Source organism: Chanodichthys erythropterus, chromosome 13 (assembly GCF_024489055.1).
Source record: "Chanodichthys erythropterus isolate Z2021 chromosome 13, ASM2448905v1, whole genome shotgun sequence".
Lineage (NCBI taxonomy): Eukaryota > Metazoa > Chordata > Actinopteri > Cypriniformes > Xenocyprididae > Chanodichthys > Chanodichthys erythropterus.
Genome location: NC_090233.1, coordinates 37,055,844 through 37,073,664, shown reverse-complemented (window position 1 = coordinate 37,073,664; position 17,821 = coordinate 37,055,844). Strand labels below are relative to the sequence as shown.

The 17,821-nt window shown below is 35.5% G+C and overlaps 1 protein-coding gene across 6 annotated transcripts in view; it reads left to right on the top strand.

Moving 5' to 3' along the window:
* map1b (microtubule-associated protein 1B) overlaps positions 1-17,821 on the top strand; it is a 72,315-nt gene that overhangs the window by 11,730 nt on the left and 42,764 nt on the right. For 4 of the 6 annotated variants that reach the window (XM_067407747.1, XM_067407748.1, XM_067407744.1 and 1 more), the window contains 2 exons: positions 294-412; positions 9,298-16,249. The gene's annotated coding sequence lies outside the window, so the exon portion shown is untranslated. The remainder of the gene's footprint in view (positions 1-293; positions 413-9,297; positions 16,250-17,821) is intronic. The other 2 variants (XM_067407749.1, XM_067407745.1) reach the window with 1 other exon arrangement.

Here is a 17,821-nt window from a genome sequence, read left to right as displayed (position 1 = left end):
ACAATGTATCAAATGATTAATTGAAATGTAAGTACATAGTAGTTAAGGCCACTTAATATAAAGTGGGATCGAGACTTCTTTCAAAAACATAAACTGATATATATTGTGTGTAATATGTATACATACATTTTCCCATATTTTCTCAATTCACTCACCATTGTCATTTTGAACCCTGGTTATAAATACAAAGTCAGTTTCACTAGGCTTCTTGATTTATCTGAGCCAGCTGGTTAGAATGGTACATGAAGTGAACTGATAAAAATTGGTAGTAATTGTTTGTCTCTCACATTTAGGTAAGAAGATCTTCAGTGAGACATATTGTCCTAGGACATTTTCTGCTGCTAATGAAAGCAACAACAGCCTACATTTAGATGGAAACAAGGCCAAATTGACCAAGCTGTGACCAAGACAGGTTTGAGTGCAAACTAATCACATTTGTCTGTGTGAGGGAGTGTTCATGTGTGCATACCACACTTGTCAGCTGTCTCATATTTATGTGCTGCTCAGTGTGCATATGTTCAAATACGTCCGTGACTGTCTTCTCATCAGTGTTCCACCTCTCTTCTGGTGCAGCTTGTTGCTTCACATGCTTCCCATGCTGTTAGGAGAGGGAAGAAGTCATCAGGGAGTTGTTTCAGAGCTAAACAATGCAGGAACTGTGGTATTCCGCCCACATTTGACTCATTGACCTGCAATACAGACGAAATTGGGTCACAAAATCCGAATCGAAGATAGCAAATGACAACAATTCCTATGAAGGGAAGGAGTGTGTGAGCATGTGAGAGATTTTTCTCAATGTTCTCAGCATGGAATATGCCAATACAAGCAATGAACAATCTTAAATGTACTTTATAGTTGATCACTTCTGCATGGTGTTGTAGAATGTGTACCTGATGCATTGAGCTCTGCTGCTCCCCTTGAGAATGTTACTTGAGTAAAAGTTTTAAAGTATGTGATATTTTTTATCTAAAATGTACTTAAATGTACTTAAGTATTGAAAGTAAAAGTACAAGTAAATGTAAAATACAAAAGGAGCAAAAAAAATATTAGAAATTGTTTGAGCACCAAGACTGTGTTCAGTTTTAACTCTTACATTTTGTTTCTTTGAATTAAAAAATGGCTAAAAGTTTATTGTAATTTTTAAATATAAAAAAATACTAATATATTTATTATACATTGATCGTTCATGTTAATTCATAGTGCATTATAACTAATGGAAGAGACAACTTTAAAATGTAAATGTTGAAATTAAAAATGAACAATACTTTTATTAACCTCATTTAATGTTACAAATGTACTCTTACTGTAGTGTTACCATTTCATATAAATCCAAACAGTCATGTTTAATAATTACCATCTTTACACACAAAGGCATAGCATGGGTCTATTATATGTGTACTTTCACACATTATTTGCCTCTATTTTAGAAAACTTGATGATTATATATGCGTTACAGTGCTGATAAAAAAAAAAGAACTGAAATCGAATACATTTCTGATTTATGTTTCTGTCACTGCATGATGAGGATACAGTTTAAATATGCAACTTCACTGGATAATGAATGCATAACAGAGAACAAATTGGATATAAACTGATGCAAATGAATGGTAACAATCGTGGCATTAAACAGTTGGTGTTTTTGTCACATTGTTTTAACCGCTTGAGATACTACTAATGTTAGCATCCTCTCAGCTTCGACGGCAAACGTATTACTGTTCGCCATTAATGCAGCATCTAGTCAACAAACTAATTACTTTATAATCATATGAAAACATGTACTGTAGTGTGCACTGTATAACATACCGTCTTTCACGAGTTCACATATCCATATAATTAAATAGAGTAAAGTTATGCGTATTTGGCGTGCTGCCCGGGGAGAGGGCTCCGAGCTCGGAATTTTGGCCCGAACCCAGAGTATTCCCCCCGGTGTGGTAAAAGTATAGAACTATAAGTGAGGAGATGGGGTGGAGGAGGGATGAATCTACTGAATTTATACCTTTTGACATTGGTTGTCAAAACATGTCACATGTCAAAACAAACTCTTCAAGGCATCAGTGTTAGTTTTTATTTCGCCTCTAGAGGCCGGTCTCGTACTTTATAATGACAGCGCACTCTTCTCAGCCGCTTCAGCAACGGACGGAACCCAGAAAAAGAAATCAACCGCGGTTGTGCGAGCACTTGTTTGCGCATGCTTGCTTGCAGTCTGTGTTCTTCCGACTTTATTTTGTAGTAAGTAACGAAAATGCTTTGGGAAAATGTAGTGGAGTAAAAGTAAAAGTTGACAGAAATATAAAAACTCAAGTAAAGTACAGATTCTCCCAAAAAATACTTAAGTACTGTACCGAAGTATTATTACTTTGTTACGTTACACCACTGGGAGTTTGTCATAGCACTCACACGTGCACAAGTACAAATGTTAGAGATGCTTTACAGCAGAATTTGAATTTGGTACTATTGTATTCGTAAATTCTATAAGCTAAACAATTTATATTGTATAAAGTGCTTTAGAAATAAAGTTGACTTTCTGACTTGGCTTGTATGCACATTCAGTGTGTGTGTGTGTGTGTGTGTGCATAGAGATGGACAAAATGATAACTGCAACACACACACACACACACTATAAACAGGAATGCAAGGGTGAACAAATAATTTCTTTCTCAAAACACTAAGTTTTGATTTCTAAGTATCAAATTATGCATATGAGTTTTCACACATGATCATTTGGTTTAAGTAATTGGGAAATTACTGTGATATATACAGTAAATGGCAGTGTTTCCCACATGACATTTTTTTTTTACAATCACTAGGACATATTTCTTAATACTTGGGTCACTTTTTCAAAACTCTTCACACAGTTCTCCTAACCAACTTTCATCTTGGCACAGCAGTTAATATCACATTCAAAATGCACTAAATCTACCAAAACACTTCATTCATGTCTCAAATCAGCTCATTCTTCCAGAACACTAGCAAAGGTTTTCACCCAGCAAACACACTTTGTCAGTCATAAAACACTGACCTAAAAACAATAACAGGTTGCATTATACAATGTTTTCTTTTGTAAAATTTCTTAACAAAACAAGAATAACACTCTCTATTGTTTATAATTCACTGCATTTTATGTCACATGAACCATTATTCCGAAGTTTTCCCCTTTGAATGAATGATAACGAAATTAAAAGACTAATGCTTGTGTGTGTGTTCAGTTTCATCTAATTGCTTTGATACTAGTATTTGATTTTTTTAGATTCAGAATATTTTTCATATTACTGTAGAAATGCAGCATATTTCTGTCTTATTCAGTTTTGTAATATGTTATTGTTTTGAACTTAAGTGTACAGTTTTTTTCAACTGCTTACACATTTTCAAAACTTTCCTTTTTTTTCAAAACTTTACACATATCCAAGAACTGCACACACAAAATGCAAAATGCCTCACATCTCTTGCAAAATGAAGCACTGCATTCAAAATATCACAAACACATCTCAAAAGCAAACATTTGTCTTGCGTTTCAAACACCGTTGCCATGATATTCTATTTTTGGATATATCAAATAGAGAAAAAAAGTAATATGCGCACATCACAACTAAACTAAGGGCAGGTGCTCGATCATCAGAGTCACTGTTAGGTAAACAAACCAAAAAACGGCACACCGCCACTGCTGCTCTCAAAATTTATTAAAAAGACAACGTTTCGACCAAAGAGGTCTTCGTCAGGTCAGGCAAACAGTAGATAGTGAAAAAATGGCAATTAATTATCATTTTCTCAGCATAGTCAGTAACACCTGATACAATTAATTTAATCAACATGATCAATCACACATGTTACAACTCATCATTATCCATACCTCTTTGGTCGAAACATTGTCTTTTTAATAAATTTTGAGAGCAGCAATGGCAGTGTGCCGTTTTTTCTTTGTTCACTGGATATATCAAATACACACAGTTATTTAAAACCTTAAGCTCTTATTTCATGAGCTCCTACATTTCTGTACAAGATTAAAAGTAATTGGCAGATAGATGTTGAAAATTTCACGGTAAACACGAAAGCAAGATTGAAATCAAACTATTTACTTTTTTACTTTAAGCATTTGTGATTGTGAATACAGTATTACACAGTATGAAATCAAGATACTTCCTGTTAGATTTTTGTGTGTTACATAGAGAATTGTGTGTTGTGTTTTGCAAAAAGTGTTTAATGAAATTGAAAAGTGAGTCAAAGGCCAAGAATTAGTGTATGGTTTTGCAGATTTGGTGTGTGGTTCTGCTGTTTGTGTGTCAGGTTTCAGAAATGTTGTGACAATTTTGTGTGTAAGCAGTTGATGTAAGCATGTGCAAATTGACCTGTATACTGAGTTTTGGCGTTTGTTGTGTTGAAGTGAAAAAAAGAATGAATGTAATTTGAAAGATGTAGTCATTGAATGCATTTATGCCAGAGCAATGATAAATGATCCATAGTTAAACCCACATAGATTTCTGTTGTGCTCACTGTGTGAAGATTTTTTAAAAAGTGACCCATGTATTGAGAAATGGGTCTTAGTGATTTTAAAAAAAACTAAACATAAGAGCTGTTAGTTTTGAGTAATGTGTCTAATGTAGAGAACTGTGTTTGAGGGAGACTTATAAGGACATTACCCCATGTCCCCATTTTTCAAAAGACTTATAAATCATACAGAATGAGTTTTTTTGAGAAAGTAAAAATGTGTACATTTTCCTGTGATGGGTAGGTTTAGGTGTAGGGCGATAGAAAATACGGTTTGTACGGTATAAAAACAATTACACCTATGGAATGTCCCTACAATTCACAAAAACAAACGTGTGCGTGTGTGTGTGTGCGCACGCGTGTGTGTGTGTGTGTGTGTAGACACCAATAATGATTTTTCACACAAAAAATTCCTGTTCAGTAATTGCCTGTGACGAATTTCAAACCAAACTCTCTGATAACCTAATGAAAAGTATCACTTCCTGGCAAATTGTTGAAAAGCACTTAGAGTTGAAATCTGTTTGAGCATCAGTCATTTAAAAGAACTCTTAATGTGTTTTCTGCAGTGTTTACAAAAACTGCTGGGTCTCTGTAATTACAGCTCGCTAAGAGGTTGAGGCTCCCATAACCCTGCTGTATTCACAAATGATCTCTGATGTCTTTATGAAAAGAAGGAACTGAGTCAGGTGTTGTTAATGATTGCAGTTCACTGTGTTTAGCTGGGTCATCTGATTTGAATTCCGAATGAAGACTTTTGTCCTTTCAAAAGAGCCAAAAGACCATGACTGTTTTGAAATAAAATGCATGTTATAGGTTGTAAGATTATATGATTATAATGTACAGGGTATGTGTACAGGGCCACATGTAATATTTATTAAAATAATAATAATAAAGCAAATTACTGTTTTGTGGATATTAAGAAATATTTGAGGGTGGTAAATTCTCTTAACTAATTCTGGATTCTGGTTATTAATAACATACTGTATATATCTATATATATCTGAGGCAGGTGGTAAGAACACTATAGGTTGCCCATAAAAATCCTCTGTAGGTCAAGGTTTTGCAGCCCCAGATCTACAAATGAGGTAAAGAAACAATGTACAATGTAATGTCACAGAAACAGGATCCTGCAACAGGTCAGTTAACACAGTACAACAAGACTGGTGGTGGCAAACAACAATGTTCTCACAAGAAAATACAAAACTTTAGAGATCAAACTACACTATGGCAACCATTATTACAGTATGTCATCAGCATGACAGCTGTTGTTTTACAACAATAAACAAAGACTGACAACATAATAGCTCATTTTGACAGGCTAACGGGACACATTTATTTCAGACATCCATAAAACAGCATGCTACAGAGCATCTGTGTGGGTGGCTTAAGGAAAATATTCTGTAGGGAGAATTATAGCTTGACCTTTTGAAACAAAACCATGTGATTTCTAACACGCTTTGTACAGGTCTGTTTGGATGTATATCTGAAGGTACAGATTGTGGACAGCAGTATAAAAAGGGAAATGTGAAATTTTTCATTTAAATAAAGACATTTTAGCATGCACAAAATGAGTACTGGTTTCCAGTGGACTATGTTTAACAAACAGAATGACAAGACAGAAGAGAAAGGAATAGTATGTAAACATGCAAAATGTAATCAACAGGAAGTTTGAGGGGAAACACCTGCAGACATTTCCTAGAATGCTGCATACGTTCTAGGATATGTACTTTCAAGCCTTTAGTGTGTTTTAACAGTAATTCACCTGCTAGATATAAAATATGACCATATCTGATATTGTGAGATGTGTAATGTTTATGCAGCGTAATGCAATGCCCGGTGCAGTATAAATATGAAGAACAGTATATGCTTCTGTGACATTGTACATATAAGGAACAGTGTTTGAGAGAGATAAAACAAAACAGATGGCACTCATAACTCCCTCATACAGTGTGTGTGTGTGTGTGTGTGTGTGTGTGTGTGTGTGTGTGTGTGTGTGTGTGTGTGTGTTTAAAAATCCAGCAATAAAGGTGTGCTTGGTGGTGAACATGATTTTACCAAGTACAACACGTTCCTGGATCAACATCGTTGTTGATCCTGGAACAACATTCCAATCAACCAATCAGATTTGAGGGAAAAGTTTAGAGTTTATGTCAAGTTTAGGCTTACAACCAGGGTTAGGTGCTTCTACATCAGTGTTATTCACCTATCATTTCCCTCTGATTTTAGGGATAAGGTTTAGGGGTAGGAATAGGGTTAGGACTAAATTTTCTGACTTTGTCTTACTTGGCAAAATCACAGTGACCGTGTTGGTGATAGAAGAATGAATTCCTGCTCTGGTGTCGGAAATGAAGGCGTGAGACAAATTCCCCAAGAGCACATCTGCCCCTGTATTTTATTGTCAGTTTTTGCTCCTTTTAGCCAAACGCTGTTCTCTTATTTTCCCTTATGCATTTCTCTATTAAAACAGCCCTGTGTGATTATATTGTGTGTGTGTGTGTGTGTATGTGTGTGAGAGAGAAAAATCAAAGAAAGAGGGAGGGAGGTGTTGTAACGGAATGTCAATTTTCCTCTTTCTCTCAATCTCTCCCTCTCTCTCTCTCTCTCTCTCTCTCTCTCTCAAAAAAAAAAAAAACTTTCGGTTTTGTATTGTGCATAATTTTAGGAGCTTGGTAAGATCCCAGGCTTTCATAGTTTGCGCTTCGTAGAGGGAACACTCGTAAAAGAAATTATGGCTTAAATTATGCCTGTCATCTCTGTTTTCATGTGTGCTTTTAACACAAGCTTTAGTAAAACAAGTCTTGACAGTTGCCAAGTATTCTCCCTTGGGCAAACCAAAAACAACACAGTAATCAGCAACTCAACCCAGGAGAGAATGTGTTTATATGTTTTGTGTAATGCTTATGTCTCTGTCTGTGTGGAGAGTACAAAGCAAAGGTGGTTGTTGAGGGACTAATTGTTAAAGACTTCAAAGACATTACTGGAGACTTACAGGACATCAACAACAAACAGGCTGTAAAAACGTGTCTGTTATAGCTAGATAAATTTAGCTTAAAGAGACATAAATGGTAGATTGAGTAACTTACAAAACAAGCTGCTTGTCAAGTTGTCATGTTGATGCCTCTGGGTTTTCCAGAGACACCCAAAGATTTTGTAGAGTAAAAGTTGTTTGAGAACTTTGAACATCACCTACAGACACGTACATTGGTAAAAACAAAACAAAAAAAAAACAACTTGTGGAGAACATTTGAGCATACTTTTGGAGCATACATTTATCGTTAACATTCATGTTGCCAATGTACAAAATATGCACATTTAACACATACTAATCAGTACTCCAAAAAAAAATTGGTTAATTTTACTAAAAATAATCAAGTTAAAGCTGAAGTGTCAATTATTCGATGTTAAAATATTTCCTTCTCCAGTTTAATATGCAATATTGCAAGTTTTCAATTTTGTTGGTGATGCTAGTGCTGCAGAAATTTTACACTAGAGTTGATATTGAAACATTATACACAGCATAATTTAAATAATTGCTATACATTTACTGGACTTCAGATTTATATTTGCATATAGGCATAGTTTTGGATTTCCGTTTATATATGTCCATGTATACTTTTCTAGGAATTTTGGAGAGTGTGACCATGGATATTTGCATATCAATGTTGAGTGGATGAAATCACAGTAGTACTGTACATTGCTAGCACTGCTTTCTCTAAATCACTCCAGGTTATAAGTTTATTCATATCCATTCCATGGATTTTTTTTTTTTTTTTTACAGTTTCGCTATATAATCTTAGAACTGACTGCATGAACTGACTGCACCTCAGAAAGTTACCGTAGCATGCTGTTCTTTTTGTGTTTGAGTGTGTGCAGTAAAGCACGTGTGGACTTGTTACCACATCACCCGCTGGCGACACGCTCTTATCTAAATATACTGAAGAGAGAATGACAAAGACATAAACTTTACTGATGCAAGCAAACCACACTCAGCATACAACATACCATCAGCCTCTCTCTTATCTGCCTCTTTTCTTTTGCTTCGTTTATTCATTTAACTTTCTTACCCTCTGCAGGAACCTATAGAAGACATAGATTTACACAAATATTAAAGGAAAAAAATAACTGTTTGTCATTCACATCTATTGGTCTGTGCAGTTGAGTTGGACCTTCTGCAATTCTTTTGATTTAAGATGAAAATGTTGCTACCCTCAAGTCAATATGCTCTCATGTCAATAAGCAAAACAGATAGAGAAAATAGAGATACATCTAAAATATATAAATATTGAACTTTTTAGTCATTGCTACAAAAACTCACTGCTTTTCACATTATATATATATAATTTTCATTTTGGTATGGCAGTTGATTTGTTGCTGCTGTACTTGTGTGTGAATAGTATCCAGTGAATTTTCATTCTGTTAAACTGGAACCTTCCTAGTTACTGGTCAAATTACTGCTTACATAATGTGTTTGAGTGAATATGTGATTCATACTTGTAACATAAGCCCAGAGAAACATTAAGAGCAATTTATTTCTCGTGTCTAGTCTTCATATGAAAAACACTTAGGCCTAAACTCCAAAATGAGCTCAACTTGTTGATTGATTAATCCAAGAATGATAACTTTCTTTCTCAAAGAAATAAACTATTCATATAGAGCAATTTGTTACGGTACACAGGAGGCAGACACAGATGTAAACAGGTAACTTGTGGTTTATTGACACCAGTAGAGCAAGGAGCATGAAACAGGTAAGCAGAGATGAATTAATGGATGTAGAGATGATAATAATGGAGATAGTTACTGTCCTTTTCCTTTCAGATACGGAGAACACGCTGGAGCTTGGAGATCACACACACACACACACACACACACACACACACACACACACACACACACACACACACACACACACACACAGGAGACTGGTAAGTATGGAGCGAGGAGTCCTTGAGTTAAGGGTTTCAGGCTAATTTAATTACCACTTTCAAGGCCCAGAAAGGTAGTAAAAACATCATTAGTCTATGTGACTATACATTGGTTCTATGTCAGAAATGTGTCAGCATCACACGCATACTTCGTGCTGCTCACGTGTACAGCTTCGGCTAATACTGAGCTGGCTTCTGACATAGAACCTGGAAGCGCTGCACTGTGTGAACAATGTCAACAGTGTAGGAGATGATTAGAGAATACTGACAGGGAAGAGAAGATATTGTTGAATAAAGTTGTTATTTTATTTTTTTATTTATTTTGCGCACAAAAAGTATTCTCGTCGCTTCATAAAATTAAGGTTGAACCACTGTAGTCATGTGGACTATTTTAACCATGTCTTTTGTACCTTTCTGGGCTTTGGAAGTGGTAATTAAATTGCTGTCTATGGAGGAGCCAGTGAGCTCTTGGATTTCATCAGAAATATCTTAATTTGTGTTCTGAAGATGAACGAAGGTCTTACAGGTATGGGACGACATGAGGGGGAGTAATTAATGACAGAATTATAATTTTTGGGTGAACCCTTTAAGTAACAGTTTCATATTAAAGGTGATTCAAAATTTCCCTAGATTCAAAAATTGAATTTATCTCGGCATAGTTAAATAACAAGAGTTCAGTACATGGAAATGCCATACAGTGAGTCTCAAACTCCATTGTTTCCTCCTTCTTATATAAATCTCATTTGTTTAAAAGACCTCCGAAGAACAGGCAAATCTCAACATAACACCGACTGTTACGTAACAGTCGGGGTGTACGCCCCCAATATTTGCATATGCCAGCCCATGTTCCCAACATAATGAAAGGCATTAGAGAAGGGCAGGCAGTATTAACCTCTGGATCTGTGCAGAGCCGAATCAACAGTCTAGGTAAGCAAGCAAGGACAATAGCAAAAAATGGCAGATGGAGCAATAATAACAACTGACATGATACATGATATCATGATATTTTTAGTGATATTTGTAAATTGTCTTTCTAAATGTTTTGTTAGCATGTTGCTAATGTACTGTTAAATGTGGTAAAAGTTACCACCGTTTATTACTATATTCACGGAGACGACTGTCGCTATTTTCATTATTAAACACTTGCAGTCTGTATAATTCATAAACACAACTTCATTCTTTATAAATCTCTCCAACAGTGTAGCATTAGCCGTAAGCCATGGAGCATAGCCTCAAACTCATTCAGAATCAATGTAAACATCAAAATAAACATTGTACTTATGCGATTAGACATACTGCATGACGAACACTTTGTAAAGATCCATTTTGAGGGTTATATTAGCTGTTTGAACTTTCTTTATGTGGTTTAAGGCAAGCGGGAGCTCCTGGGGCGTGGAGCACCAGATTTAAAGGGCTACACACCCTGAATCGGCTCATTTCTAATTATGCCCCAAAATAGGTCGTTAAAAAAATGAATTTAAAAAAATCTATGGGGTATTTTGAGCTGAAACTTAACAGACACATTCAGGAAACACCTTAGACTTATATTACATCTTTTTTTAAAAAGTTCTAGGGCACCTTTAAATCTAAAAGAGAAATCTATTACACTGTGGCTGTCATAAGCTATCAATGTGGCTTTGCCGAGCTGTGATATAAATGAAACGCTATTGGATTTAAAAAAAAGTGAAAATTACATCAACACAATGAATAATGCTGCACGTTTCAAGGCACTTCAGTGGGCCTTTAAAGGGTTCAATTCTAACTAACCCATTGATGTCACATGGACTACTTTGATGATGTTTTTATTACCTTTCTGGACATGGACAGTATACCGTACATACATTTTCAATGGAGGGACAGAAAGCTCTCGGACTAAATCTAAAACACCTTAAACTGTGTTCCGAAGATGAACAAAGGTCTTACGGGTTTGGAATGACATGAGGGTGAGTCATTAATGACATCATTTTCATTTTTGGGTGAACTAACCCTTTAAGTAGTAACCACATGACCACATGTCTGTGGAATAGCAGGACAGTGTATGCCACAGAATGTGAGGAAAAATGTGTTATCCTCCATCTGTCTGAACACGACCTCATATCCTGTTCAGCGCAGGTGAGCTTCCCACTACCCTGCGAGCTAAAGTTCTTTTCCTGCTTGGACTCATAATTTTCTCTGCAATATCTGTTTCACTATTCTCAATTCAATTAGGAAGCATGTCTGAAGAGCAAAAAAGAAAAAAGAAGAACCGTAGCCCTCTTCACTAACCATTAACAGTGATAAAAAAAATGACAGGACATCTGAGGCAACAAACCAACCAAACGGTTCAGATTTTATTGCTTCCTCCTGTTGTAAAAGGGTGCCAACTGTTATCGACCTTGTTCTGAGACAGTAAGTGATTATTCGAGAGGAGTTATAAAAACAGTGGAAAAAGAAAGTAATTGGATTCCTGTGAGACTAGACATCTGTTTTTCCTTATCATCAGTTTTTTTTTTTTTTTTTTTTTTGACACAGAAAACCCCAAATTTACTTATTACTCACAGGGTGATTATTACATTACACTATTGCCACTGTTGTCATGACAACAATGTATTTGTAGAGAGAGATCACTTAATATTTCTGTCTAGGTATATCTACTGAGATGATATTTTGGGGGGAAAAACTAAACAAAACTGACTTGTAAGGACATTTAAAGTGTCCTTATCTGAAAGGCGTATTAATCAGCCAAATAATGTTTCATCGTAAATCTAATAACATCAACAACAACTTAATGTGGATAAGTTCACACACAGTTAACATTCAAAATCACACCTGTGAATTTATAGGATTTAAAACTGCATTATCGGCAAAGTTCTGTGTGTGAACGGAACCGCGTTGGACAACTAGTTTTGTGACATCATTCAATGTGACAGACACTCACTACACGTGTAGATCGTGTTTCCATTAGTGGTTTCGTAAACTTAAAGAAATGGAGTTATTAGCTGTGTGTCATCTGAAGATTTTAGATCCAGCTCCCATTAGTTTTGTGTTCTTCGCTCTTTACTCAGGTATAAAAAATGGCTGTCAGTTGATTAGATTTGACATATAACTTTGCTCCTATATCGGACTCGTTCTTGTCACGTCAACTTTCAAGACATCTCTTGTCTTCTCTGATGATGTGAGGGCGGGACAACCTGTCATTCACATCAGATCACAGCAATAGCAAACTACAACAATCCAGTCCACTCTGATATACTTTACAATAGGGAAGAAAAGACTATTGCAACTTCTATTTCTATAATATAGGGAAGTCTACCAAGAGGGAGAATAACTGTCACACAATGTTGAAGGAAGAACAAGAAGATGATGATCAAGTTTCAAAAGTCTTTAATAATCTACTTCAAAGGCAATCCAAACAGGCAAGCAAACAAAACACAACCTCTAATAGACATGACTGGACAACTGGGAACTGAAAAGACTGCAACTTAAAGCACATGAGGGTAATGATGACTAACAGCTGTACAGATTAAATGAATCTACATGACAACAAAAGAGGTATGGGAAACTGAACAAAGGAACACGTGACTGCAAATAACAGACTTAAACACCATTTACACTAGTGCGTTTTCGTTTTAAAATTAAAAAAAAAACGATCCTCGTCTACACTGACGTTTCCACAGTGTTTCAGAAACGATCTCCGTCTACACTACACGACCGAAAATGCATGTCACATGACCGTTCGTGCACACTGGGCATGTGCGTACACAAGTGTAAACAGTTGCCTCTTGCTCACGAAGGTAGCTGTAGTATTAAAAAAAGCTATTTAACTGCACAGTGGCTGCTAAAAATAACAACAAAGCCAGCAAAGACTGCAGTTCAGTCTCCATGTTATTGTTTACGCGGTCGTCAAGGATACGCAGAGCGACAGGGGGCAGCCATGCCATCATTTTCAGAAACTAACTGAACATCACTGTGAAAAATATTGCTAATATTGTTTTCTATAAAACTGTTTTCTGTTAGAGCATTTATAATTAGCTTACATAAAATAGTATATAAAAACAGTTTTAGTATTTGTATGTCCCCTTTTGGATAAGCATCTTTTTTTTGTTTATTTTTTTGTTTGTTTTTTTCAGTAGCATTTGTCTGGCCAGTGCAGGAGTCAACTATTTGCTGATTAAGACAAAGAGCTTCCTGTTAACACAGCCTACTTCCTGTACGCAAGACAGGGTGAAGTATTCAGCCAGTGAGAACACAGAAAGCAAATCTATTCTAGTTCATCAGACTCTATTAGTGCTGCTAAGCTTGTGTATCAACAAGCAAGCCTCAGGCTATATTTCAGGGTCCGAGGGCATGAGAAAAGACTGAAAGTCACAAAGATGGCATAAATATGTGAAAGAACAACGTATCTCAGCAGAGAAATATTAAAGTTATGCAAAATGCAAGTTAATATTGAAAACATTTTTAATACTTACAAATGCTGCAGAAAGGCCATAAATATGTTTTTGCATCAGGAATTAAGTTCTCCTATTTTGCGTCATCGGTTATCTAACCCTTTCTCCCTGTTTAGCTCATAATCCTGCAGTGAATCATAGAGTAACAAAGAGTGAATCCATAATTTACTTTATTGTTTCCTGAAATATGTCAGATATATACTACAAACATCCTATTGTCAAACCCAGTTGAAATCATTTGTGCGGTCTGATGGAAGAAGCCAAAAGAAACAACCAGAAATGTGTGTTTACTGTTTATGCCAGCATGCTTTGTGAGTTTGTGTGATCAGTATCTGCACCCCTGAGAAAGGCTGTGTTTCTCAAAGAGAGGTTAAAGGTGAGAATTAGCTAGACATCTCATAGACATATTGCCGGTCACACAGAGGATCTGATAAAAAAAATGTTTTATTTTCAAGGCTCACCCAACTTGAAGATTCTGTCATCATTTAGTCACCCACATGCTGTTCCATCCTTCTTCCATAGATTAGAAAAGGAGTCATGTGGCTTTTTTTCTGTACAATGAATTTGATTGCTATGTCAAGCTCCCAAAAAGACATAAAGGTGCCATTACAGTGATGCATACAACTTGTGTACACTAAATTACACAATGAAAATACTTTTATATAGAAACAGTTTTCACTCAGAAGTAAAGCTAGTCAATTTCACACAAAAAAAGACATATATATATATATGTGAAGACTTCAGATGCAAAAGCCTCTGACGTTCAATAGTCCGTCTGATGTTTTTCTTCAAAATCAGCATTTTTGTCAGGCTCCTATGTGTAGGTTTTAGCAAATATATAAAAGCTACTTAAATGTCCTAGTTTAACTATAAACCTATACTCTTGGTTTAATTTAAGCCCTGTCTGTGAAATCAGGCCATAAGGTTTTACATTTTGGAGCCTGACTACCCTTGGCACAACTTCTGGTCTGCATTTGCTTTCTTTATATGGGAAAAAAACAGCATCAAAATTATGCTAAGCTATGTGTAACACAAAAAAAGGAATCCATAAAAGGAAAAAAGGGGATAAAAAAAAACAACAACAGCCTTTTCCATTTCTTGAGAGAAATGAAAGCTCTAGCGTAAGTTCTGCCGGGAAGACTCTAATGTTACGTCACTTATTAGTTTAGATCTAAACAATCATTATCTAACACTTGGAGTATAAAAGATTGGTACTTACACACGTCTGAGTTCACAGATGCTGACGCCAACCTCCACCTCCATCCTCCCCACCACCACCAGGATGGTCCCTGTCCATACCTCCCAAGGGGTTGGCTACATCCCTGTCTTCAGGGTTCCTACACATTTTCCATTTCAAAATTCCATACTTTTCCAGACTCAAATTTCCAGACCTCTTTTCTAAATGATCTTCTACCATTGGTAAGCCTCAGTCTCCTTTTCTCTGTTTTCTCTGCTTCATGTTTGTAGGCCGGGTCTTACAGTGTTTTAGTGATTTTTAAATTAGTGTTTGATTGTTGAAATAAAATGTAGTATTCACATCTAGGCCCTTCTCTTCTCAAAACCATGTACCTGTGTGACTTTTGTTGGGGATTAATCTACAAGTACTAATATAGTAATATAGTTAACATGAACAAATAATGAACTGCACTTCTACAGTATTTACTAATCTTGTTAATGTTAAATTCAACATTCACTAATACATTATTAAAATCTTGTTAACATTAGTTAATGTACTGTGAACTAACATGAACAAACAATGAACTGTATTTTCATTAGCTAACATTAACAAAGATTGGTAAATAAAGTAACAAATGTATTGCTCCTGGTTAGTTCATGTTAGTTAATATATTAACTAACGTTTAACTAATGAACCTTATTGTAAAGTGTTACCGGAAGTTTTTATACATTTTTAATGACAATCATTTTTCTACTCTTTTTTTTTTATTTAGGCCTAAACATTTAAATGGTGGCTGTCATAAAACAGATTTATACATTCAATATTGAAGCACATGTTAAGTACAAATACAATGAACATGCAATAGCCTATATAGTGCATATATTTAGCAAAATGCTCCTCTTGAAGTTCATTTTTGTAGCTGACTAATGAGTTTTTGGACATTGAACGGCTTTTCTGAGGTAGGCTAAATGTGACATTTTTACAAGCTGTTTTATTGACGCCTTTCTGCAGTTGAAACACTGATTGATCGATTGCATGTGACATGATATGGATTTCGGTAAGTTGTACTGTATCTTTCAACATACCTTCAGATGTTCATTCATGTTTATTTTGTGTTGTAACTAGTAAAGCGGATGAGATGGTCAGATCACGAGCTCTACAGCGATCTGTCACACCACAGAGCAGCAAGAAGGATTGTGACTCACTCCAGTATATGGGAAAGTAGCCCATTTTCGATTCTTGTGAGTATCCTTTGACAAACACACACTCGCCCCGAAAAAAAACTTCTTCGGATCTACGCGATTCACATAAATGACGTATTTTGATTCAAAAGGGATAATTTCGCCATAAAGTGACTAGGTTGCAGGTATGATAAATTAGAAAACTGAATAGAGCCAATAGTCTGGAAACACAAATATTTTTCCATACTCTGATTTCTTTTTTCCATACTTTTCCAGACCTGGAAATCAATACTCAAATCAAATTCCATATTTTTCCATACATTTCCAAACAGCGTAGGAACCCTGTGCCTTTATCTCCAGGCAGGAAATGCAGAGCCTACAACCCTCAGGATATGTGATATGGATGGGGCCTACACCAAAGAACTTTATCTCATATTTAGCTTAATGATTGTTAATAAATTACATTGTTACGTTATCTTGCCTCCCAAGTTTTTCTGGTAGAACTAGTCATTTAAATTGTTTTTACTTTAAAAACCGATTTTACTGTAATTTTATTTATTTTTTCACTTGCTTTAAATTATCTACTTTTTTAAATCCCTGATTCATTAGCTGAATTCTTGTTTTTGAGGAGGAATAGTTTGATATAGTAATGGATATACAAAAATGGTTCCTACCATAGACTCTACACCACATTCAGCTCAATGTTTGACTGGCATATATTTAAAATGTACCTTTTGGCATTAAAATCCTGTTCAGCATTCATGACACATTTGATAATATAGCAACAGGTGCCTATTAGATCTTTCCCACTATAGTTTACTAAAACACCAACGAAGCATGATTTAGTATAAGATTTGTTCACATTTAATATCTAATATACAACTAAGAGTTTAGTATATTTCCCTATATTAAATTCCTGTAAAGGTAGATGGATGTCCAGTAAATAGTAGAGACAGAGATTGATCAAGAATGGATCTGATTAACAGTGTGACACAGTCGTAGCATGTTTTAATGGGTAATAATGCAGGATTTATGTAGTGTTTCTTTATGGTGATGTTGTAGAGTACCAGTGTTTGGTGTGAAAGGAAATGTTCTAGCAGCAGGCTAAACATGTGTACCTTCAGAGCTACAAAATGAGATGTTTTTTTCCTTTAAATGAGAGTTAACGAAAGATATGGTCCATTAGGGAGTTAATTCAAACCCCATTTCTTTCTCAGCATAGGCACAAACACACACTTAACAGCCTCTCTCAACTGCATAAATATTAACAAGGAAGTGCAGGCAATTAATGGGTGCACATTCAGGAAACATCTTGATGGTTAAATATTAAACCTGCAATGTGTCCACTGCACTCTCTTGAATATTTTGTACTGACATTGTGTGTTGACATAAAGAGAATTCACATAGACATCAAAAATAAATTGCTGAAATTATTCCTAAACTGTAGAAACTGTGGTCCAACTAAAACCTATACAAAAAGTACAAGTTTAATTAATGTATAGAAGTTTAATCAACATATAGAAGTCAACATTCTGTTTCCTTGATTCTGTGTAGCCTAATATAAGTGTCAAGAAATGTATAGGGGAAAAGTTAAATCCACTCCACAAGTTTTAGTAAAAGCTTTTTAAGATG